This window comes from Carcharodon carcharias, chromosome 21 (genome assembly GCF_017639515.1).
Source record: "Carcharodon carcharias isolate sCarCar2 chromosome 21, sCarCar2.pri, whole genome shotgun sequence".
Lineage (NCBI taxonomy): Eukaryota > Metazoa > Chordata > Chondrichthyes > Lamniformes > Lamnidae > Carcharodon > Carcharodon carcharias.
Genome location: NC_054487.1, coordinates 46,751,285 through 46,776,685, shown reverse-complemented (window position 1 = coordinate 46,776,685; position 25,401 = coordinate 46,751,285). Strand labels below are relative to the sequence as shown.

Sequence of the window (25,401 nt, the reverse complement as noted above, 5' to 3'; positions counted from 1 at the left end):
AAAATAACAGCTGTTAAAATAAAGCTGCTCTTCTGGAAAGCTGGAAAATCTCTATGAATAAAAAGCCTCAGATTACCTTATGACCATTGACAGAATAGCTGCTGCTCAAGAAGTCATGCATAATAGCTGTAACTTAAATAATATCTCCTGATTTCATAAATACAATTTATAGATGCCCCATCCCAAGCTATCCTTCCCTTTTATCCTCCCTCTACCTCAGTACTGAACAGCTCCTCAATCTTGCGTGATCCTTCTTAAATATACATTTGAATTCCCTACCCATGTTCATGGTCACCCTCTCAAACTCACCACTTCCCAGGGCCTTTCTACTCCTAAAATTTTGATCATGGATGCTCCTCTATCCACTTTCTCACACCCTCACCACACATATTCCTCCTCCTCCTTTCAATTAACTTCCTTCTGTACCTACTTCACAAAAAAAATCTCAGAAGCTGTACTTTTAAACACCAAAATGCCTAACCATATGCATAGCATTCAGCACAATATCCTCCAACAGCTGATGCACACTAACCACTGTCAATGTCTAGCCCAGTGAAAACTTCACTGTCTCTCACCCTGGTCATTCCCCTGTTTATGGTCATTTTTGATTCCTCAAGTCCAAGTTGTGCAAACATGACCATTTCTGCTAAAACTATTCTTGGATCATCTGGAGGCCAAGATATCTCCAGATTCATTTTCTCTCCTATCAACCACTTCCTTAAATCTCTCTCCCCTCCCTTCCCATCCCCACTTTCAACAAGCATAAGATGCTGTTGGATATATCACCAACATTGAGAACATTTGTTCAGCTGTCACTTCTGCTTTACTTCTCCCTTTGTCGAACAGACTAAACCTTACCCCAAACCTGCTCCCACACTAGCCCTAAACCTTATTCCTGGTTTCTCTATCTCCCCCAAGACCTCTCCAAGTTCTTCTCAATCCTGTTCTCAGTATTTTTAAGATGCTATATAAATACATAGTATTGCCTTAGTAGGAGCTATGCTATCTATATTGGCTGTTCCATCAAAATTTACATGGATCAGGGAGAGCAGTTCTGGCGGGAAATTGGGATGTGGTGTGGGATATGATAGGGGCAAAGGTTTGGATAAGCTGAAATTTATGGATGGTAGCAGATGGGAGGTAGTTCGAGACAGCACTGGAGTAAATAAAGTTGGGGGGGCAAAAAAAAAGGCATAATGACTGTTTCAGTGATGGATGGCTCGAGGTTGGTACAGAGGCAGACTACAGTACAGTTGTGGAAAAAGGTGGTCTATGTGATAGAGGCTAAAGTCTAGACAATTTTCAACACATTTGAGCCCTTGAACTTTATGACCACTGAAACAGAAATTCCATATCACATCTGAAAACAGGAAGTCGTACAGAATCTCTCCACTCCTTCCAAAAGCAATAGATGGTGTAATTTCCCCACTTCCTCCACGTTCTAAGTGACACACAAAATCCTTAAAACCTTTTCAGATTTGAACTTGATTTGAAGCGAAATGATCTACAGGCACTGAATCACATTTGATCTTGTGTGTTGTTGCCCATTGCAGGTCAGATGTTGTACTGTTTTATAAGGGCAAAAGCATTCTGCCAGACAAAAAAAAACTGTATTTTGCCTTATCCAGCCTGTACCTTTAAGATTGTACGGTCTCAATGATATAAACAGGTGCAATGAGGTAAATTAGAAGACAGTTTATTTCACATCATGGGGTCAATTGCTGGGTAAGTTATCTATGGTCCTTTGTGGGCCATGGTTAATTACTCACATTTTGAAAACAACAGGAAAATCCGATCTTCCTTTTTAATTGCTTTTTAGTGTCTCGTTAGGACGCGAGGCCACTGTTATCCATTAGAAAATGCTGACTAACCACAGGTATCACTACAGCATCACTGAATCTCAGAATGGTTACTGAGCAGGAGGAGACCATTCCGTCCATCATGTCTGCACCGGCTCTCTGAATGAGCAATTCACTTCGTGCCACTTACCAACCCCCCACCCAATTTCTCCCCGCAGCCTTGCACATTCTTTAGGTAACAGTTTAATTCTCTGTTGAATGCTTCAATTGAACCTGCCTCCACCACACGCTCAGGCAGTACATTCCAGGCCTTAGCCACTCACTGTGTGAAAAAGTTCTCTCTCATGTTGTTTTTGTTCTTTTACCAATTACTTTAAATCCGTGCCCTCTTGTTCTTGATCCTTTCATGAGTGGGAACAATTTCTCCTTATCTGCACTGTCCAAATGCCTCATGATTTTGAATACCTCTTTCAAATCTCCTCTTTGCCACCTTTTTTCCAAGGAAAATTGTCCTAACTTCTCCAATTTATCTTCATAGATGAAGTTCCTCATCCCTGGAGCCATTCTTGGGAATCTTTTCTGCACACTCTCCAATGCCTCCACATCCTTCCCAAAATGCGGCACCCTGAACTGGACATAATACTCTAGCTGAGGCCAAACTAGTGTCTTATACAAGTTGGACATAACCTACTTCTTTTGGAAGCTCATTTATACCACATTGTCATCATCAACCCCCGTTATCTCTTCAAAAAACTCCAGCAAGTTAGTTAAACATGATTTTCCCCTCAGCAAATCCAGACTGGCTTTCCTTAATTAACCCGCATTTTTCCATGTGACTATTAACTTTGTCCCAAATTATTGTTTCTAGAAGTTCCCCACCCCCAAAGTTAAACTGACTGGCCTGTAGTTGTTGGGCTTGTCTAACACTTCATGCCTATAACTCTTCTGTCAGACTTTTTGTGCTGACAAAAGATTCACCACTTTGATATACGTTTGTGTATGATACAACCACGAACATGACTGAAGTATTTGCAGCACCTCTCTTTTGCTATTGAATTATAGGTAGAACTGCTGCTTTGAATAAAAGGGAAGCGGGCTCTCCATTTTACTTTAAATAGCTCAACTTCCTGTACAAACCCAACAGTTTTGCACACTTCATACTCTTTTGCAGATTGACAGACACCAGCCCACACCATGTTCAGAAACAATGGAAAGGAATATATAGGAAAGGAATAGTTTTCTATTGTTTGACAGTATCATTTTAATGGTTAACTACAGAATGAGATGTGGAACCATTCCTTCCCATTTACTAACATTACTGCTTTTTCTTGTTTTTTTCATACTCATGACATGGTTAAAAGGCAGAACAAAACATACACTTTCTGAAAATAGATTCCACCTCCCCAACCAAAAAAAATGTTCCTAGATTGGAATTTCCAAAGAAAGCCACATTCCAGATTTTCTAATCAGCTATTTTCAAAACTTCAGATATTGAACTGATAAAATTCAACCAATAGATGGGAAACAATATTTTGCCCTTGAGAAATGTTCTATTGGACAAATCAGCACAACAAGTTTTTTGATTATAGCAAGGCATTGGGCTGTAACGTCAGAGCTCCGGGGCTCCAAAGATGCGCTGGGGGACACCCCTAGCTAAGGAGATCCCAGCTAAGGGCTGCATGACAATTGCCTGGGAAGTTCAAACTTTCTGACCACGAACCCCTTCCCCAGGCCAGGCTGGGCCCAACCCTCTCCACCCCCCGACTAATGCTCTGGGGATATGAGCTCAAACCCCACCACAGCAACTGGGAAATTTAAATGAGGTTAATTAAATAAATCTAAAATAAAAAGCTGCTCCCAGTAATGATGACCATGAAACTGCTGGATTGTTGTAAAAACCCATCTGCTCACCAATGGTCTTTGGGCAAGGAAATCTGCTATCCTTACCCAACTTGACCTACATGATATTCTAGACCCACAGCAATGTGGTTGGCTCTTAGCTGCCTGGTGAAACGGCCTTGCAAGTCACCAGTTGTATTAAAAAGTCTAATAGGAATAAAACCGGATGGACCACACAGCACTGACTGAGGCATCATATATGACAAAGGTAAACCCTCGATGACCCTCCAAAATCCTCCTTCCAAACATCTGGGGGCTTGTACCAAAATTGGGAGAGCTGTGTCGCAGACTAGTCAAGCAACAGTCTGACACTGTTATACTCACCAAATCATACTTCACCGAATCACAGGATTGTTATGGTGTAGGAGGCCATTCGGCCCATTGTGTCTGCATCGGCTCTCTGAGCATTTTAACTAAGTGCCATCTCCTGCCTTTTCCCTGTAACCCTGCACGTTGGATGATTATTTAAATATAAACAATGCCCTCCTGAATGTCTCAATTGAACCTGCCTCCACCACACTTCCAGGCAGTGCATTCTAAATCCTAACTACTCACTGTGTGAAAAAATTCTCTCAGCTCATATTTGCTTCTTTTGCAAAACACTTTAAAACTGTGCTCTCTGGTTCTCGATCCATTTACAATTGAGAACAGTTTCTCCCTATCTACTCTGTCCACAGCCCTCATGATTTTGAAAATTTCTATCAAGTTTCCTTCTCCTCTCCAAGGAAAACAGTCCCAATTTCTCCAATCTTTCCTCCTAACTGAAGTGTCTCATCCCTGGAACCATTCTCATAAACCACTTCTGCACTCTCTACAATGCGTTCACATCCTTCCTATAGTGTGGTGCTCAGAACTGTACACAATACTCCAGCTGAGGTCTAACCAGTGTCTTATATAAGTTCATCATAACTCCTCTGCCCCTATTAATAAAGCCTAGAATACTATATGCTTTAGAAACAGCTCTCTACCTGTCTTGTGTTGTCTGCAAGCTTTGAAATTGTCCCCTGCACACCAAGATCAAGATCATTTATATATGTGTCACAAAAAGCAAGGGTCCCAATACCGACTCCTAGGGAACTCCACTACAAAACTTCTTCCAGCCTGAAAATATCCATTAACCATTACTCTGTGTTTCCTATTCCTCAGCCAATTTTGTATCCATGTTGCTACTATCACTTTTATTCCATGACTTAAAACTTTCCTCAAGTGTGTTGTGTGGCACTGTATCGAACACCTTTTGGAAGTCCATATACACCACATAAACAGCCTTGCCCTCATCAACCATCTCTGTTACCTCTTCAAAAAAACTCCAGCAAGTTAGACAAGGACACGATTTTCCTTTAACAAATTCATGCTGCCTCTTCTGAATCAATTCACATTTTTCCATGTGACTATTAATTCTATCCCAAATAACTGTTTCTAGAAGTTTCCCCACCACCGAAGTTAATCTGACTGGTCTGTAATTGCAAGGCATATCTTTACAACCTTGTAGACAATGTCCCAGATGCCACCCAGCACCATCCCTGGCCATGTCCTGTCCCACCAGCAGGACAAACCCATCAAAAGGTGGGCAGCACAATGGCATACATTAGGAGGGAGTGGACTCAACATGGACTCCAGACCCCATGAAGTCTTGTGGTTTCAGGTCAAACATGAGCATCCCTCACTGCCCCTCCATGTTGAAAACCATTTGGAAGATGCACTGAGGGTAGCAAGGGCACAGAATGTACTCTGGGCGGGGACTTCAACACCTATTACCAAGAATGGCTCAGTAGCACTACTACTGACCAAGGTGGCCCAGTTCTGAAGGACATAGCTGCCAGACTGGGCATGAAGCAGGTGGCGCGGGAACCAAGAAGAGGAAAAGCCCTTCTTGACCTCATCCTTGCAAATCTATCTGTTGTAGATCCCTCTGTCCATGAAGCATCAGTGGTGACCAACACACAGTCCTTGTGGAGACGAAGTCCAACCTTCACAGTAAAGATATCCTCCATCGTGTTGTGTGGCATTACTACAGTACTAAATGGGAACAGATCCAGCAGCTCAAAACTGGGCATCCATGATGCACTGTGGACCATCAATAGTAGAACTGTATTTCAACCACAATCAAAACTTCATGGACCAGAATATCCCCTCATGCCACTGTTACCATCAAGCCAGGGGATTACCCATGGTTCAAAGTGCAAAAAAGCAGGCAAGGAGCAGAACCAGACATATCAAAATTATGCTCCAACTTCATGAAGCTACCACAGAGAATTACATGCATGCTAAACAGTGGAAGCAACTACAGACAGAGCTAAGCAACTAATGGACTAGATCAAAGCTCTGTTTTCCTGCCACATCCAGTTACAAACGCTGGTGGAAAATTAAACCACTCGTGGGAGGTTTCACCAATATTCCTATCTTCAATGATGCTGGAGCACAGAAAGTGAGCACAAGATGAAGTGTTTGCAACCTTCTTCAGCAAGAAGTGCTGAGTAGATGAACCATTTTCGCCTCCTCCTGAGGTCGCAACCATCATAGAGGCAGTCTTCAATCAATTTGATTCACTGCATGTGATATCAAGAAACAGCTGAGAACACTGGATATAACCAGCAAAGGTTATGAGCCCCAGTAACATCGCAGCTATATTGCTGGAGACCCGAGCGCCAAACCAAGCTGTTCCTGTAAAACTACAACACTTGCATCGACTCAGCAATGTGGAAAATTGCCCAGGTTTGTCCCATCCACAAAAACTAGGACAAATCCAATCTAGCCAACTACCACCTGTCAGCCCATCCTCAAACAGCAAAGTGATGGACAGTGTCATCGACAGTGCTTTCAAGTGACACTTACAAAACAATAACCTGCTCATCGATGCTCAGTTTGGGTTCTGCCAGGGCCACTTGGCTTCAGACTTCAGCATAGCCTTGGTCCAACCAAGGATGAAAGAGTTAAATTCCAGAACTCAAGGCAGCATTTGACTGAGTGTGGCATTAAAGAACTAGCAAAACTGAAGACAATAGGAATCAAGGGGCAAACTGTGTCTAGAATTAGACTTAACACAAAGAAAGATGATTGTGGCTGTTGTAGGCCAACCATCTTAGCAGGAATTACTCAGTGCACTGTCCTAGGCTCAACCATCATTAGGTCACAAGTGAGGGTTTCTGATGACTACAGTGATCGGTTCCATTCAGAACTCATCAGTTAATGAAGCAGTCTGTGCCTGCATGCAGCAAGACCCAGATAACAAGCTTAGGTTGATAAGCGGCAAGTAACATTCATGCCACACAAGTGCCAGGCAATGATAACAATCTCCAGCTGAAGAGAACCTAATAATTTCCCCTTGACATTCAACAGCATTACCATCACCGAATCACCCAACGACATCCTGGGGGCGGGTGGGTTGGCAGTGGAGGGCTGTCACCATTTTCCAGAAGGATCAGCCATATGAATACAAATTATACATGGTCATAAGAACTGAGAAGCAGAAAGAGTAATTTTTTTCATGCAGGCTTTACTGTATTTAATAAAGATGAAGACAGACTTCCCTTCATTCACTAAAACAGAAAGAAACCCAGAAACAATTGAACAAAGCTTAGAATATATAACAAACTACTCACAATGAATACAAAACAGCATTGTCATTCTGTCGTACCACTAGGTGGCACTTGATTAGCATTTCCCATAAGAGAGAAGCTGGTTTTGTCATACTGTTTGGTCATGCCTGTAGCTGGACATTCTACTAGATGGAGTTCAAATGTTCCATTCCCCAAGCACCCAGAAATTTTCAGAGATTATCCTTGTTGGTTTTTCCTGTTTAGCCCCCTTCATATCAGACAAGTTGATTTTGGAATACACCTCCATCCCCCACCAGGATGGTCTGAGGGCCCTTAGCTTCTTCCTCGAACAGAGGCCCGAACAATCCCCATCCACCACTACTCTCCTCCGTCTGGCTGAACTTGTTCTCACACTGAACAATTTCTCCTCCAACTCCTCTCACTTCCTCCAAATAAAAGGTGTGGCTATGGGTACCCGCATGGGCCCCAGCTATGCCTGTCTCTTTATGGGGTATGTGGAACATTCCTTGTTCCAGTCCTACTCTGGCCCCCTTCCACAAATCGTTCTCCGGTACATCGATGATTACTTTGGTGCCGCTTCATGCTCTTGTCGGGACTTGGAAAAATTTATTAATTTTGCTTCCAATCTCCACCCCTCCATCATTTTCACGTGGTCCATCTCTGACACTTCCCTTCCCTTCCTTGACCTCTCTGTCTCAATCTCTGGTGACAGACTGTCCACCAATATCCATTACAAACCCACCGACTCCCACAGCTATCTCGACTACAGCTCCTCACACCCCGCTTCCTGTAAGGACTCCATCCCATTCTCTCAGTTCCTTCGCCTCCGTCGCATCTGTTCCGATGATGCTACCTTCAAAAACAGTTCCTCTGACATGTCCTCCTTCTTCCTTAACCGAAGCTTTCCACCCACGGTCGTTGACAGGACCCTCACAGGACCCGTGTCCGGCCCATCTCCCGCGCATCCGCCCTCACGCCTTCTCCTCCCTCCCAAGAAACATGATAGGGTCTCCCTTGTCCTCACTTATCACCCCACCAGCTTCCGCATTCAAAGGATCATCCTCCGCCATTTCTGCCAACTCCAGCATGATGCCACCACCAAACACATCTTCCCTTCAGCCCCCCTATTGGCATTCCGTAGGGATCGCTCCCTCCGGGACATCCTGGTCCACTCCTCCATCACCCCCTACTCCTCAACCCCCTCCTATGGCACCACCCCATGCCCACGCAAAAGATGTAACACCTGCCCCTTCACTTCCTCTCTCCTCACTGTCCAAGGACCCAAACACTGCTTTCAAGTGAAGCAGCATTTCACTTGCATTTCCTCCAACTTAGTCTACTGTATTCGTTGCTCCCAATTTGGTCTCCTCTACATTGGAGAGACCAAACGTAAACTGGGCGACCGCTTTGCAGAACACCTGCGGTCTGTCCGCAAGAATGACCCAAACCTCCCTGTCGCTTGCCATTTTAACACTCCACCCTGCTCTCTTGCCCACATGTCTGTCCTTGGCTTGCTGCATTGTTCCAGTGAAACCCAACGCAAACTGGAGGAACAACACCTCATCTTCCGACTAGGCACTTTACAGCCTTCCGGACTGAATATTGAATTCAACAACTTTAGGTCGTGAGCTCCCTCCCCCATCCCCACCCCCTTTCTGTTTCCCCCTTCCTTTTTTTTTTCCAATAAATTATAAAGATTTTCCTTTTCCCACCTATTTCCATTATTTTAAAAAAAATTTTTTTTTTTTTAAATCTTTTATGCTCTCCCCACCCCCACTAGAGCTATACCTTGAGTGCCCTACCATCCATTCTTAATTAGCACATCTGTTTGGATAATATCACCAACTTTAACTTTAACACCTATGTGTTCTTTTGTACTATTGTTGTTGACATCTTTTGATGATCTGCTTCTATCACTGCTTGTTTGTCCCTACAACCACACCACCACACCACTTCTCTCTCTCCGCCCCCCCACACACACACCTTAAACCAGCTTATATTTCAACTCTTTCTTGGACTCGAACTCAAGTTCTGTCGAAGGGTCATGAGGACTCGAAACGTCAACTCTTTTCTTCTCCGCTGATGCTGCCAGACCTGCTGAGTTTTTCCAGGTAATTCTGTTTTTGTTTTGGAATTTAAATACTTTTTTGGTCTGCTTAATCTTATTTCTTCACTGCAGCATGCATGTTTCAATAGAGGGGCCAGGAAGAATAATCATTTTGCTACTGAGAAACAAGATGACAAAGTATTGTCAATAGTTTGGCACTGTCCCCATCCTCATGACTGAATTTGCTGTCACTTGACTGTGCATTATGGGGTTGGCTCTCACGTATGCTAATGGAACCAGTTCTACCTCAGCACCTGTCTTCACACCTTATTTAGCTCTGCCAACAAACCATTAGTCTCAGATATGCCACAGTTTCCTGAAATGACTGAAATCATCATCCTTGATTGCAGGCACAAATTCCAAACCCTTGTTAATGAATCCATACCCTCGCAAGTCACTGTCTCTGGCTGAACTGAACTGGTTGGAATCTCAGCGTCCTATTCGACAGAAGGGCGAGCATCCAACTTCGTATCTGCTCCAAAACAAGAACTGCCTTACTTTACCCCGACATAGTTCAAATTCACCCCTAACCGAGCTAACTGATCATGATCATGTGCTACAGGAAGCCATTCAAGTGAAGGAAGAAAAAAGAATCTGAGATTTTCTGTACAAGAGTGAATTCACCATTAGCAAGATGGGCTGAGCTTTTTTGAATAATCCAATTCCATTAGCGTTTCCAACTATCTTCATCACGTCTTTGTCCCAATGTAGACTAGATACCAGCGAGCCAAATGGCGGAATGTTTATAATTAATGAATATGTGCCAAAATTGTGGATGAGAAGGGACAGGGCAACATTTGCAGTCAACTATTCTTCTCAAACATTAGCACTTTGTTCATCCACTACCAACGCAGTCCATTATACCTCCACTTGTTTTGACACAAATTTATCTTTCAAAGAGGGAATGACCTTCTCACCCAGGACATTTTCATCAGTACAAAATAGACTTGTTTTGCCAATAAGTTTCAGGTCATCAAACATGATGAAAAATAACAGATCAAATATACTCCTCTGAGAAACTCTTCTTAAATGGGCATCTTATTGCAACACCTATCACTGCCCCGGGCATAATTAGATTAAGGGCTTATGGGGAAGACTGAATTTTGCATTCCCCTACTGGCAGGTTTGAAAATCCTGCTCATAATAATGCCATACCTATTAGTGGATCCAAAAATGGTGAAACTTTGTGCTGTACAATATAATAAGAAAGAAAGCTCAATTTTAGAACCGTGAGATTCAGCACAAAGAAATAAATCAATTTGTTCCAAAGTCAAACTGAAAGTAAGTTACTGTGATCAGAGATGATTTTGTTCAGTATTTTCCATAAGCAATGACATGATTTGCATTTCTGGTCTATAATCAGGTCTAACTTTGATTCTGATTGACAGAGTAAACTGAAATAGATGAGGCAACTATAAGATTTGAGAACCAGAGCCTTTATACTATTGGATCAACCAACCCTTCCAAAAATCATTTTATAAAAGGATAGCATTTAAAACTTCTAACATCAGAGCTTAACATTTGGCATCCAATCTTGGATTTGAGACTTCTCTGCAAGTTTTCCAATTCCTCCACATTATTCAGAGCTGCAACATGCTTCTCATCATTCAAAAAAGATCCTTGATTGTACTGAATTAGACAAAGTGGTTTTTTGCATTGGCAGTGCATATTACAGGGGAACTGTATCTGTAAATTAGCTCCCTCTTCACATTTCTAAATCCAGCTGTTTTATCTCAGTTGTAAAATTGAAGACCAACAAAAACTGGTGAAGCCAGTTAATGGACACTCAGCTTGTGGAACAAGAGCTAAACAAATGCTTGTTCAGATGACGTTTACGAAAATGAAAAAAAATTATGAATCAAGCAACATACTTGAACAAATCTATAACTGTCAATGCGCAAAACCATATTGCTATACCAAGGTAGATCAATTATGAACAATGTGTAAGAAATGAAGGAACAGCACCGCATCTTCCGACTAGGCACTTTACAGCCTCCCGGATTGAATATTGAGTTCAACAACTTTAGATCATGAACTCTCTCCTCCATCCCCACCTCCTTTCCGATCCCCCCCACCTTTTCCAATAATTTATACAGATTTTTCTTTTCCCACCTAGTTCCATTATTTTTAAATGTATTTCCATCCATTGTTTTATCTCTACCTTTTAGCCTATTTCGATCTCTTCCCCCACTAGGGCTATCTGTACCTTGCGCGTCCTGCTTTCTACCCTTAATGTCACCTATTAGCACATTTCTTAGATAATATACTGTCAACACCTCTTTGTTCTTTTGTCTATGACATCTTTTGGCAATCTCCACCTATCACTGGCCCTCTATCCAGCTCTACTTGTCCCACCCCCCAAAAACCAGCTTATATTTCACCTCTTCTATTTTTCCTTAGTTTTGGTGAAGAGTCATACGGACTCGAAACGTTAACTGTATTCCTCTCTGCAGATGCTGTCAGACCTGCTGAGTTTTTCCAGGTATTTTTATTTTTGTTTTGGATTTCTAGCATCCGCAGTTTTTTGCTTTTATTTTTTTATAAGAAATGATTCCCTGATTCTTCCTCGCTGTCCTACAATTGATACATTGTGCATCATGTACAGAAACATAGGAGTAGGCCTTACGGCCCCTCGAGCTTGCTCTGCCATTTAACTAGATCATGGCTGATTTTCTATCTCAACGCCATCTTCCCGCCCATATCCCTCAATGTCATTGGTATCTAGAAACCTATCAACCTCTGCTTTGAACATACTCAATGACAGCGTCCACAGTCCTCTGCGGTAGTAAATTCCTAAGATTTATCACCTTCCGAGTGAAGAAATTCCTCCTTATCTCAGTCCTAAATGGCCCACCTCTTATTCTGAGCCTGTGTCCCCTAGTTCTAGACCACCCCACTCCCCCCAACCCAGCTAGGGGAAACATCCTTCCTGCATCTACCCTGCTGAGCCCTGTAAGAATTTTGTACACTTCAATAAGATCACCTCTCATTTTCTAAAATCTAGAGAATAAGGCCCAATCTTCTCAATATCTCCTTACAGGACAATCTCACTACCTCCCAGGGTTAGTCTGTTGAACCTTCATTACACTCCCTCTACGGCCAGCATATCCTTCCTTATGTAAAGAGACTAAAACTGCATACAATACTCAAGGTGTGGTCTCACCAAGACTCTATACAACTTCAGCAAGATTTCTTATTCCTGTTCTCAAATCCCCTTGCAATAAAGGCTAACATTCCATTTGCCTTCCAAGTTGCTTGTTGGACCTGCATGTTAGTTTTCAGTGACTTATGAACAAGAATACCCAGGTCACTTTGGACACCAACATTTCCCAATCTCTCCCCATTTAAGAAATACACTGCATTTCTGTTTTCCCTTCCAAAGCAGATATCTTCATATTTTTCCACATTATATTCCATTTGACATGTTCTTGCCCACTCACTCCGTCTATCTAATCTCCCTTGAAGCCTCTTTGCATTATCCTCACAACTCCCATTCCCACCAAGTTTTGTCAGCAAACTTGGAAATCATCCAAATCATTGGTATAAATTGTGAATAGATGGGGCCCAAGCCTTGATCCTTGCGGTACCCTACTAATCACAGCCTGCCAAACTGAGAATGAACCGTTTATCCCTCCTGTTTTCTGTTACTGAATCCTCAATCCATGCCAGTATATTTCGTCCAATCCATGAACTCTAATTTTGCTTACTGATCTCCTTTGTCAAAAAGGAGGCTTTATAAAAAGGCTTTATCGAAAGCCTTCTGAAAATCCAAATACACCACATCCACTGATTCTCCCTTTTCTATTCTGCTAGTAGTATCCTCAAAAACTCCAACAAGTTTGTCAAACATGATATCCCTTTCATAAATCCATGCTGATTCTTCCCAGTCTCACCATTATTTTCTAAATGCCCAGTTATCACATACTTCAGAATAAATTCTAGCATTTTCCCTACTACTGATATCAGGCTAACAGGTCTGTAGTTCCCTGTTTTCTCTCTCCCTTCTTTTATTAAATAGTGGGGTCACATTTGCTACCTTCCAATCTACAGGCACTGTTCCAGAATCTACAGGATATTGAAAGATGATCACCAATGCATCCGCTATCTCCACAGCTACTTCTTTCAACACTCTGGGACGTAGATCATCAGGTCCAGGGGATTTATCAACTTTCAGCCCCTTAAATTTCTCAAGCACTACTTTTTTTTAGAACTTCACTAGACCCTTGGTTCTCCAATATTTCAGGGAGGTTCCTTGTATCTTTCTTCATGAAGATAGATAAACTAAACAAATACTTTGTGTCTGTCATTTCCTTATTACCCATGTAAATTCTCCATTCTTTGCCAGTAAAGGGCCCACATTTGTGTTTACTAACCTTTTCCTTTTTACATACTTATAGAAGCTTTTACAGTCTGTTTTTATCTTCCTTGCTAGTTTAATTTCATATTCTATTTTCTCTGTCAAATTCTTGGTTCTCTTCTGTTGAACTTTAAAATGCCCTCATTCCTTAGGTTTACTACTCTTTTGGCAACTTTATATACTTCTTCCTTTGATCTGACAGAATCCTGAACTTCTCTGCTTAGGCATGGTTGGATCACTTCTCCTACTGGCTTTTTGTACCTTAAAGGAATGTAAATTTGTTGCAAACCACATATTAATCCTTTAAAATCTAGCCATTGCCTGTCTACCATCATGTCTTTTAATGTAGTTTCCCGATCTACCTCAGCCAACCTTTTGTGGTGTAGTGGTATTGTCACTGGACTGATAATCCTTTCAGAGGTTCATCATCTTGCCATGGCGGAGAAGCTTGCATGTCCTAATGAACCAGAGAGTGATGCCATCCAAAGCTTACCTTCCTAGTAGGGTCTTCGATGGTGGCAAGGTCAAGGGGGAAATTCCAGACAAAGAACGAACCAAGGAGGCTTCAGCGGCAGAGCAGGGCTGCAGCCCCAACGCCGGTGAAGGTGGAAGAAGGCAGCAACGGGGAAGTGGCCCCAGTCATCATGGTCTGTCATGGCACTGAATCCAGCCACCAACCTCCAAGGCCGTGTCGAACCTGGCTACGTACTGGAGTCCCCAAGCTAAACCATGCCATGCACAGACCTGTCAGGCGAAAAGCCTTGAGGTGATGGGGGGTTGGTGACATTGGAAAGGCTGTGATACCCGGAGGCCTCCAGCCAAGATTCCACCACAGGCGGGGGATGTGTGACAGTTGTCAGGCACCTGTGTTGGGACAGTGGTGCCTTTTGGCAGCTGCATTTGTGACTGATCAGTCCTCTTCAGGGTGCCCTCTGCTCACTCCGAACGGGGAGTGGGCTAGAAAAGGTGCCTCAAAAATGGGCTGTCCCATTTTTCCTGCCTGGGAAACCACACCCAACAGGATCACCATCTCTTTGTTTGAAAGAAAAAACTAAACATTGGAAGCTGGAACGTAAGAACACTTGTTGACAACCCAAAGAGAGTGACTGCCTGGAAAGACGAACTGCCATGGCTTGGGGGCTAGCGAGGCACAACATTGACATCGCTGTTCTTAGCGAAACCTAGCTCGCTGGGGAAGGGCAGCTGAGGGAGGCCAGTGGAGGGTACACCTTCTTCTGGAAAGGGGAGTCAGACCTTGACCCTCACATCTATGGAGTCGGTTTTGCCATGAGGAACAGGATAGTTGCCGCGCTCTCCGAACTCCCACTGGGGGTCAATAAGAGGCTGATGACCCTACGCCTGCATCTTAGTTGTAACCAATGCACCAATGTCATTAGCGCATACTTTAGATTCCAACCATTAAGGAGAGGTTCTACTCTGATCTCGATGGCATCCTTTCTTCCATCCTCAGGAGTGACATGGTCATCCTCCTAGGTGACTTTAATGCCCAAATTGGACATGACCACGAAATCTGGAGTGGAACTATCAGCAAGAATGGCATGGGGCAGGCCAACGCCAATGGCATCCTACTCTTGATCAAGTGTGCCAATATGGTCCGATCCTGACCAACACGATCGTCTGCCAGCTCAGGACCACGTGGAGGCACCCTGGGTTGGGGCATTGGCACCTCCTGGAGTATATCATTGTCCGAGGCAGAGACCTGAGGGGAGTGCTTGTCATAAGGGCCATGAAGGATTCTGAATATTGCTGGACGGACCACCGACTTTTGTGCTTAATAATAAACATCTGCCTGGCGCCAAGACCCAAAAAGCCGCCTGGAGAAAGCTGAATATTGCAGCATTTAAAAGGACCCAGGACTGCAGGAAGAGTTCCAGTTGCACAGTTCACTGGAGCAAGTGCCTGCCACTGATGCTATTTCCATCTAGGCCTACTGGGAGCAACTCAACTCCACTGTCCTAGACACCTGCGCAGACTATCTGGTATGCACCACGATGGAGCCAGGATTGATTTGATGCCAATGACATAGCGATCCGCAATTTCTAGGGGAAGCAGGCAGCCTTCAGCACCTGGCAAAGTCTCCCATGTGCCCGGTGAATGACCGCAGTGTGCCACCAAGTGAAGGCCAAGGTCCAGTGATGCACTTGAGACATGAAGAACAACTGGTGGGTGGAGAAAGCGCAGGAGACTTAAGCCTACACCAACCAGTTCGACATGCGCAACTTCTTCTAGGCTACTAAGATGCCGCTTGACCCTCTCAGATCACAGGACAGCTCCCGGCTCCTCAAGGACGACGACGCCGTCCATCGGCATTGGAAGGGGCACTTTGAACTGCTCAATTGGGACTCCACTGTATCGTAGGAGACCCTCCAAGCCGTCCCACAATACCCTGTGGAGGATTCCCTTGGTGATTCACCAACCATCGATGAGCTTAAGCGGGCCATCCAACAGATGAAAACCAAAGCTTTAGGCCAGACAGTATATCCCTGCAAAAATCTACCATGTTGGCAGCTATCAGCTTGTGTCATGACTCCACCAGTTCATCCTCTGCCTCTGGGACAAAGAGTACATTCCACAGGATCTCAAGAAGGCGACCATCATTATTATCCACAAGATGGGAGACAAATCTGATTGTGAAAGCTACAGAGAGATTTTCCTCCTGTCTGTCACAGGTAAGATCCTAGCCCTTCTGAACCACCTTTGTTCGGTTGCTGAGATCATCCTTCCAGAAAACCAGTGTGGCTTCTGACCATCCTGGGGACATGGTGTTTGTGGTGAGACAGATCCAGGAAAAACGTCAGGAGCAAAATCAAGAATTGTTCATCACCTTCATCGTCCTGATCAAGGTGTTTTATTCTTTAAATTGTGAAGCTCCATGGATTGTCCTTCAACGCTTTGGTTGCCCATTGAAGTTTGTCACCATCCTGAGATTCCTGCATGACAACATGACCACTACTGTCCTGAGTGGAGGATCTGACACTAACACCTTTCACAGCCAGACCAGGGACAAACAAGGTTGTGTGATCACCCCCACCTTGTTCACCATTTACCTGACTGTCATTGTGCACCTCATTTGAGATGACCTACCATCTGGTGTCAGCATTCAGTATTGTCTGGACAAGAAGCTCTTCAACCTTGGTCGCTTCCGTGCAAAAACAAAACTCACCACCATAACATCCACAAACTTCAGTTTGCGGATGACTGCTGCGTGATGGCTCAGTTTGTACGGACATGTAAAGGACGCTTGACCTCTTCAACACCTTGTATAAGGGGCTTGGCCTGTCCTTAAACATCATCAAGACGGAGGTCCTTCACCAACCTTCCTTGGGCCAGTTGCGCATCCCCCACGCCATCCACATAGATGGGTTGCTCTGGAGCACGTGCAGCATTCCCTTACCTCAGCAGTCACCTCTCCCAAGGGACTACATCGATGAGGGACTCCAACACTGAGTCAACTGTGCCAGTGCTACCTTCTTCAAGCTGCACCAACGAGCCTTTGACAATAGAGTCCTTTGCAAGTCAACAAAGGTTCTGGTTTATAAGGCCGTTGTGTTGACCACCCTCCTCTTGCAGTGAAACATGGGCTGTCTACTGACACCACATAAAGATCCTTAAGAGCTCCTATCAGTGGTGCTCGCATTGAATTCTGGGTATCAAATGGGAGGACCACTGGATTAACGCAAGCTGACCCCATGAAGCTGCGTCTACCAGCACTGAAGCCCTGCTCCTGCGGAACCAATTCCGATGGATGGGCCATTGTGTCTGGATGCCTCAAAACCTCAGCAGATTCTCTTCTCACAGCTTTCCGTTGGCCAACGCTCAAAGGGCAGCCAAAGTTAGAGGCATACAGATATGCTCAAGGTCGCTCTAAAGCACAGAGGCATTAACACCACATACTGGGAGGAGAATGCTGCCGATCACTTGGCATGGCACCACTTGGTCCATCAATGCGCAAGCCACTCTGAGGCTCAGCGACTTGACAGCGAGGCAGAACGGCAGTGTCTGAGGAAGAAGGAAGCCAACCTGGGCTGAGATTGCCAATCCCATGCACAATGTGCCCCCACTGTGGAAGAACATGTGGATCCAGAATTGGGCACCTCAGTCACCTGAAGAGCTGAAGTCTCACCAAGCCCAATGGAGGTCATCGTCAATTTGGAGGGACTGCCGCTGATGAATCCAGAGACCCAGGGTAATGCTCTAGGGACCCAGGTTTGAATCCCACCATGGCAGATGGCAGAATTTGAATTCAATGAAAATCTGGAACTAAAAGTCTAATGATGACCATGAACATTGTCGATTGTTGTAAAAACCCATCTCGTTCACTAATGTCCTTTAGGGAAGGAAATCTGCCATCCATACTTCAGCTGGCCTACATATGACTCCAAATTCGCAGTAATGTGGGTGACTTTTAAATACCCTCTGAAATGGCCTAACAAGCCACTCAGTTGCATTAAACTGCTAAAAAGTCTATAAAAAGGAATCAAATTGGATAGACCACCTGACATCAACCTAGGCACTGGAAATGACAAAAGCAAACCCAGCCCTGTCGACCCTGCAAGGTCCTCCTTACTAACAACTGGGGGCTTGTGCCAAAATTGAGAGAGCTGTCTCACAAACTAGTCAAGCAGCAGTCTTAGTCATACTCACAGAATCATATTTTACAGATAATGTCCCAGACTCCATCATCACCATCCCTGGGTATGTCCTGTCCCACTGGCAGGACAGACCCAGCAAAGGTGGTGGCACAGTGGTATACATTCGGGAGGGAGTTGCCCTGGGATTCCTCAACATAGACTTCAGATCTTATAAAGTCTCATGGCATCAGGTCAAACATGGGCATTGAAACCTCCTGCTAATTACCATGTACTGCAACTCTACCCCACCCCCCCTCCCCCCCTGCCAACAAACCCACCCACCCACCACCACCACCACCCAAGTTGACGAATCAGTACTCCTCCATGTTGGCCACCACTTGGAGGAAAAACTGAGGGCGGCAAGGGTGCAGAATGTACTCTAGGTGGGGGACTTCAATGTCCATCACTAAGAGTGGCTCTGTAGCACTAACAGACCAAGCTGGCCAAGTCCCAAAGGACATAGCTGCTAGACTGGGTGTGCGGTATTTGGTGAGGGAACCAAGAGGGAAAAACATACTAGATCTCATCCTCACCAACTTGCCTGCCACAGATGCATCTGTCTATGTATCAGTAAAAGTGACAATTGGACAGTCCTTGCGGAGACAAAATCCCACCTTCACATTGAGGATACACACCACCTCCCCCCCAAAACCATGTTGTGAGACACTTAGCACCCTGCTGAATGGGATAGATTATGAACAGATCTAGCAACACAAGCACCCATGAAGCGCTGTGGGCCATCAGCATCAGCTGAATTGTACTCGATCACAATCTGTAAATGCATGGTCTGGCATATCCCCCACTTTACCATTACCACCAAGCCAGATGATCAACCCTGGTTCAATGATGAGTGCAGGAGGGCATGCTAGGAGCAGCATCTAAATACCTAATGAGGTGTCAACAACAGCTACAACAGAAGATCACTTGCATGTCAAACAGCATAAGCAGCAAGTGAGGGACAAAGTGAAGTGATTCCACAACCAACGGATCAGATCTAAGCTCTGCAGTCCTGCCACATCCAGTCACAAATGGTGATGGACAATTACACAACTCACTGAAGGAGGGGGCTTCACAAATATCCCCGTCCTCAATGACAGGGGAGCCCAGCACGAGTGCAAAAGATGAGGCTGAAACATTTGCTGCAATCTTCAGCCAGAAGTGCCCAGTCGATGATTCATCTCAGCAACCTCCAGAGCTCCCCAGTGTCACAGATGCCAGTTTTCAGCCAATTCGATTCACTCCATGAGATATCAAGAAATGCTCAAGGCATTGGATACTGCAAAGGCTACGGGCCCTGACAATATTCCAGCAATAGTACTGAAGACTTGTGTTCCAGAGCTTGCCACACTCCTAGCCAAGCTATTTCAGGTCAGCTATAACCCAAGCATCTACCTGGCAAGGTGGAAAATTGCTTAAGTATGTCCTACATAAAAAGCAGGATAAATCCAACCCAGCTAACTACCATCCCATCAGTCTACTCTCGATCATCAGTGAAGTGATAGAAGGGGTCATCAACAGTGCTATCAAGCAGCACTTGGTTAGTAATAACCTGCTCACGGGCACTCAGTTTGGGAACCGCCAGGGCCACTTGGCTTCTGACCTCATTACAGCCTTGGTTCAAACATGGACAAAAGAGCTGAACTCCAGAGGTGAGGTCAGAGTGACTGCCCTTGACATCAAGGCAGCATTTGACCAAGTGTGGCATCAAGGAGCCCTAGCAAAGCTGGAGTGAATGGAAAGTGGGGGAAAACTCTTCATTGGTTGGAGTCATACCTAGCACAAAGGAAGATGGTTGTGGTTGTTGGAGGTCAATTATCTCAGTTCCAGGACATCACTGCAAGAATTCTTCTGGGTAGTCTGCTAAGCCCAACCATTATCAGCTGTTTCATCGATGACCTTTCTCCATCATTAAGTCAGGAGTGGGGATGTTCACTGATGATTGCACAATGTTCAGTACCATTTGTCAACTCCTCAGATACTGAAGCAATCCATGTCCAAATGCAGCAAGACCTGGGAAAAATCTAGGCTTGGACTGACAAGTGGCAAGTAACATTCACGCCACACAAGTGCCAGGCAATGACCATCTCAAACAACAGAATCTAACCATCACCCTTGACATTCAATGGCATTATTATCACTGAATCCCCCACTATCAACATCCTGGGGGTTACCATTGACCAGAAACTGTACTGGACTAGCCATATAAATACTGCGTCTACAAGAGCAGGTCAGAGGCTAGGAATCCTGCAGTGAGTAACTCACCTCCTGACTCCCTAAAGCCTGTCCACCATCCACAAAGCACCAGTCAGGAGTGTGGTGGAATACTGTCCACTTGCCTGGACGAGTGCAGCTCCAACAACACTCAAGAAGCTTGACACCATCCAGGACAAAGCAGCCCACTTGACTGGCACCCCATCCACAAACATTCAGTCTCTCTACCACCGAGGAATAGTGGCAGCAATGTGTACTATCTACAAGGTGCACTTCAGAAACTCCTTAGACAACACTTTCGAAACCCACGACCATCGAGAAGGACAAGGGCAGCAGATATATGGGAAAACCACAACCTGGTAGTTCCCCTCAAAGCCACTCACCATCCCAGCTTGGAAATATATCACCATTCCTTCACTGTTGCTGGGTCAATATCCTGGAACTCCCTCCCTAACAGCATTGTGGGTGTACTTACAACACCTGGGCTGCAATGGTTCAAGGCTGCAGCGGTTCAAGGTGGCAGCTCACCACCACCTTCTCAAGGGCAGTTAGTGGTGGGCAATAAATGCTGGCCTACACCACAGGAACTACAGCAATTCAAGGTGGCGGCTCACCACCACCTTCTCAAGAGATGGGCAATAAATGCTGGCCTAGCCAGCGACGCCCACATCCCATCAACAAACAAAAAACTTTCAAACTTCAAACTGTTCTAAAAAAACCATCGTGTATACATTCCAGGAATTCATCGTGCTCAGCATTAGTGCCAATAAGGTTTACCCAGTCTATATGTAGAATGAAGTCCCCCATGATTACTGTATTAATCTTGTTACATGCACCTCTAATTCCCTGATTTATACCATGCCCTACATTAATACCATTATCTATATACAATTCCCATCAGTTTGCTACCCCTTGCATATATATAAAAAAATTACAATATATAGATTCCCCTTCCACTAGAAACTGTCCCTTCTTTTTTGTTCCTTTATGGGATGTGGGCATGCTGGCAAGGCCAGCAGTAACTATCATCTTAATTGCTGGAGAAGGTGGTGGTGATCTCCCTAGAGACGTCTAGGAAGTTGCTTGATAGATATGATTTGAGACTGCCAGAAAATTGTTGGACTAGTCTGTGGACCAACTTTCCCAATTTTCGCATAAGTCGCCAGGTGTTAGTGAGGTCGACTGAGCTGCATAAACCCTTTCTCGTGTCCAATGTCTTGGTTGATGCCGGGTGGCCAATCTGGTTTTATTCTTAAGATTTTTCCCTATCAGTTTGATAAACTGAATGCAATGGCCTAGCAAGCCAGAGGGCAGTTAAGAGTCAATCACATTGCAGTGGGTCTGTACTCACAAAGGCCAGGTTGGGTAAGAATGGCAGGTTTCCTTTCCCAAAGATTAGTGAACCAAGTGAGATTTTAAGACAATCCAGTAGCTACAAGGTTGCATTACTGATACTTGATTGGAACCTTTAAGATTCTGAGGGTCTTGACAGGGGTGGATGCGGAGAGGATATTTTATCTTGAGAGAGAATCTAGAAATAGGGGTCATTGTTTAAAAATAAGAGGTTGCTCCCTTAAGGCAGAGATGAGGAGAATTTTTTTCTTTCAGAGGGTTGAGAGTCTTTGAAACTCTCTTCCTCAAAAGGCAGTGAAAGCAGTCTTTGAATATTTTTAAGGCAGAGCTAGATAGATTCTTGTTTAACAAGGCGGCGAAAGGTTATCGGATCTAGGCAGGAATGTGAGGTTGAAGTTACAATCAGATCAGCCATGAACTTATTGAATGGTGGAGCAGGTTCAAAAGGGCCGAGTGGCCTACTCCTGCTCCTAATTCATATGTTCATATGTATTTCCGATACTAGTTATTTCTTTTTGATTTCAGGATTATTTAATTAATTGAATTTAAACTCCCTGACTAGCCACGTGGAAGTTGAGCTCCTGTCTCTGGTCAGTTGTACAGGCCTCTGGATTACTATTCCAGTAACATGACCACTATGCTACCAGATATTTCTGAGAGAAGCAATAGGCTAATTTGGATTGGGGGGAGGTGGGGAGAATAAACCATGGAGATTTTTCTTTAACCTTTCATGCAACTGAAACCAGGAGATCACTCTGACCCTGATAATTTTATGTTGGGCTTTATCTTTTATACAAGGTAATCTCAGTCCCAGAAACAAGGTTCAGCTCTTACTTCAAAAAATTCTGCGATTTAGCATCCACCACAAGAGCCAACAGCTTATTTCAGAAGTCAATGAGTCCCTAGAAAAAGAACCATTTCCTGACATCGAACATAGACCTTACCTTATACAACTTAAAATTAGTAAGGAAAAAGGGAAAGGTTTAATCCTTCCAATGAATTGTACAAAAAAAAGATACAATAGAACCAAATAAAAAAAAATGAAAAAGAACAGTTGTTCACTTGACAATAACAAAGCTCTTCTTTCTAGAAAGGCTCCCCCAAAGTGTAAACTGCTACATCATCTAAAACATCCCATCAGTTTGCTACAATATCAGCATTGCTATTCAACGCCTTATATTAATGCTGACGGATGGTACATTGGCAAAAGTGCAAGGTCACCACAGCATAACTGTTTGGACATGGGGAAATAAAGGGTTCTAAAATTAACAGTTTAGCTTCTGAGCAATGTGCAACCCTTGTAGACTCACTATTTTTACAAATGCCCTCCTCCCTCCATAATAATTTCTTGATGAGGAGCAGGCTGAGGAAGACCACCAAACCTCAGAAATTCTAGGTGTTGGGCTAGAAATCTATCAAGTCAGAATGCTTTTACTGTACCATTATATAAAGAGTGTAGTCCCTCTTTTATTGATTACCAGCTGCTGAGCCTGCAGAATAAATTTTAAAAAGACACTTGGTATTTTTAATTGAAGATGACAATGCAAGCACAAGATCAACATAGCTTCCCTGACAATCACTGATAACAATGCAGGCACAAGATCAACATTATCAGTCATTTTGTGGTACAAAACTTGGGTATTGCTGAAAGAGAGAATTTTTTTTGTCAAAACTTTTAGTCTTTCACGCATCAGGACAATCCGCAAGAGTACCAAATGTAAAGGGAACAACAATATATACTGTATGGAGAAGACCGTGCTGATTGGCATTCCAGAACCTCTACCAATTGCAGTACACTTGCCAACCAATCAGCAGTCTTTTCTCATACAGTATAAATGGTTCTCTTTACATTTGGTATTCTTGTGAATTGTCCTGAGTGCAAGATGAAAATCTTTGACAAAAAAAGTATCTTTTTTCAGCAATAATCAACATAGTTCCCTGACGATCACTACTGTTCCTGTCTTTAATAATTTGGATTGAAAATGTAGGATTTTCTGCAAAAATACTTGCTGTGGTTTCCTCAATCTCCTTGATAATCCTAATGGCGCTATCTTTCACTAAGGTGCCTCCTGTATTGGTATTCAATGAGTTCAGAACAGATTAAATTTCAGTTTGAATATCAAGACTAACCTTTAGTGCCATTAATGGAAAAAGCCAAATCCATCACATCCTCATTTCACAACCAATGTAAGTTTTGCTATTATTTCATAATGACCTTGCTGATGACAGACTGGAGACCATCCACATACACAGAATTATTATATCAGGTACAGTAGTATAGTTCACTGGACTATTAAGCCAGAGGCCTGGACAAATAACTCAGAGAATGCAAGTTCAAATCCCACCATGAAAGTTTGAGGATTTGAATTTAGTTTAATTTAAAAAAACTGGAAATGAAATGTTGGCAGGTTGTCGCAAAACTTGAACCGCTTCATTACGTCTGAAAGGGAAGGAAACCTGCTGTCCTCATCCAACATGGCCTATATGGGACTCCAGTCCCTCACCAAAATGGGTGATTCTGAACTGCCCTCTTCTCCATAAAGCATTCTACTTGTCACACAGGTGTACAACTGCTGCTATGGTTCAGGAAAGTGACCCATCACCACCTTTTCATTGCACCCAGGGATGGACAAAAAAGTAGTACTTAATAGCACTTAAAACCTAATCATGTTCCTTCAAGAGCCCAATGCTAAACCATTTCCACTTTGCTGGTTGTGTCGCTAACTTGTAACATTACATATTTGGAGTGCAGGGTGCACTCAGTGCTATTGACTCTTGGGCATGACTCTCCAAATGGGAGGCTAAAGATCAATGGAACTTTGCTGTATCTGTACACCTTTTACGATTCAGGTGCAGAGGGATATTGATAGAAGCCTGGAAGTCTGCTACCTGGGGCTGTGCTGCTTGATGAGTGCATAGCCAAAGTGATTAGAGGGAACAGCTAAACCTTTCCTGACGTCAATGTGTCAAACTCAAACCTGGGGAGGCAACTTCAATGAATGGATTCAGATATTCCAACCGCACCTTAAGATGGGATCAGGTAACTTCAGAAATGTACACTTCTTCTGTCCTTGGGTAGAGGGCAGTTTTAACAATGCAGCCAACACATGACAAATATAACAGAACTGTAATATATTCAGAGAAAAGGAAATAGGACTTATGTATTTTAAGCAATAAAAACAAATCTCAAATCATATTTAATATGAAATGAACTGCAAGACCAATATTCTAGAACAGCAGGCGTCGTCATCTCAAACATTCAACAGTAATGTGTGCATATAGGCTGAAGAGAAAGCCTCGAGAACATTACATCAAACAGTTGAGAAATCGATTCTACTGAAAGTTAATGAGTATTAAATCAAATGCATTAAACTGATGAAAAAGGAACGGATATTCAGTGAAGTGAACAGGTGGGATGTAGTTGAGTTGAACCCCAATTAACTCATTAAACAATATGTACTTT

General features: G+C 43.8%; 1 protein-coding gene across 1 annotated transcript in view; it reads right to left on the bottom strand.

Annotated features, from left to right (window-relative positions):
* mtpn (myotrophin) overlaps positions 1–25,401 on the bottom strand; it is a 56,766-nt gene that overhangs the window by 22,172 nt on the left and 9,193 nt on the right. The window lies entirely within an intron of this gene.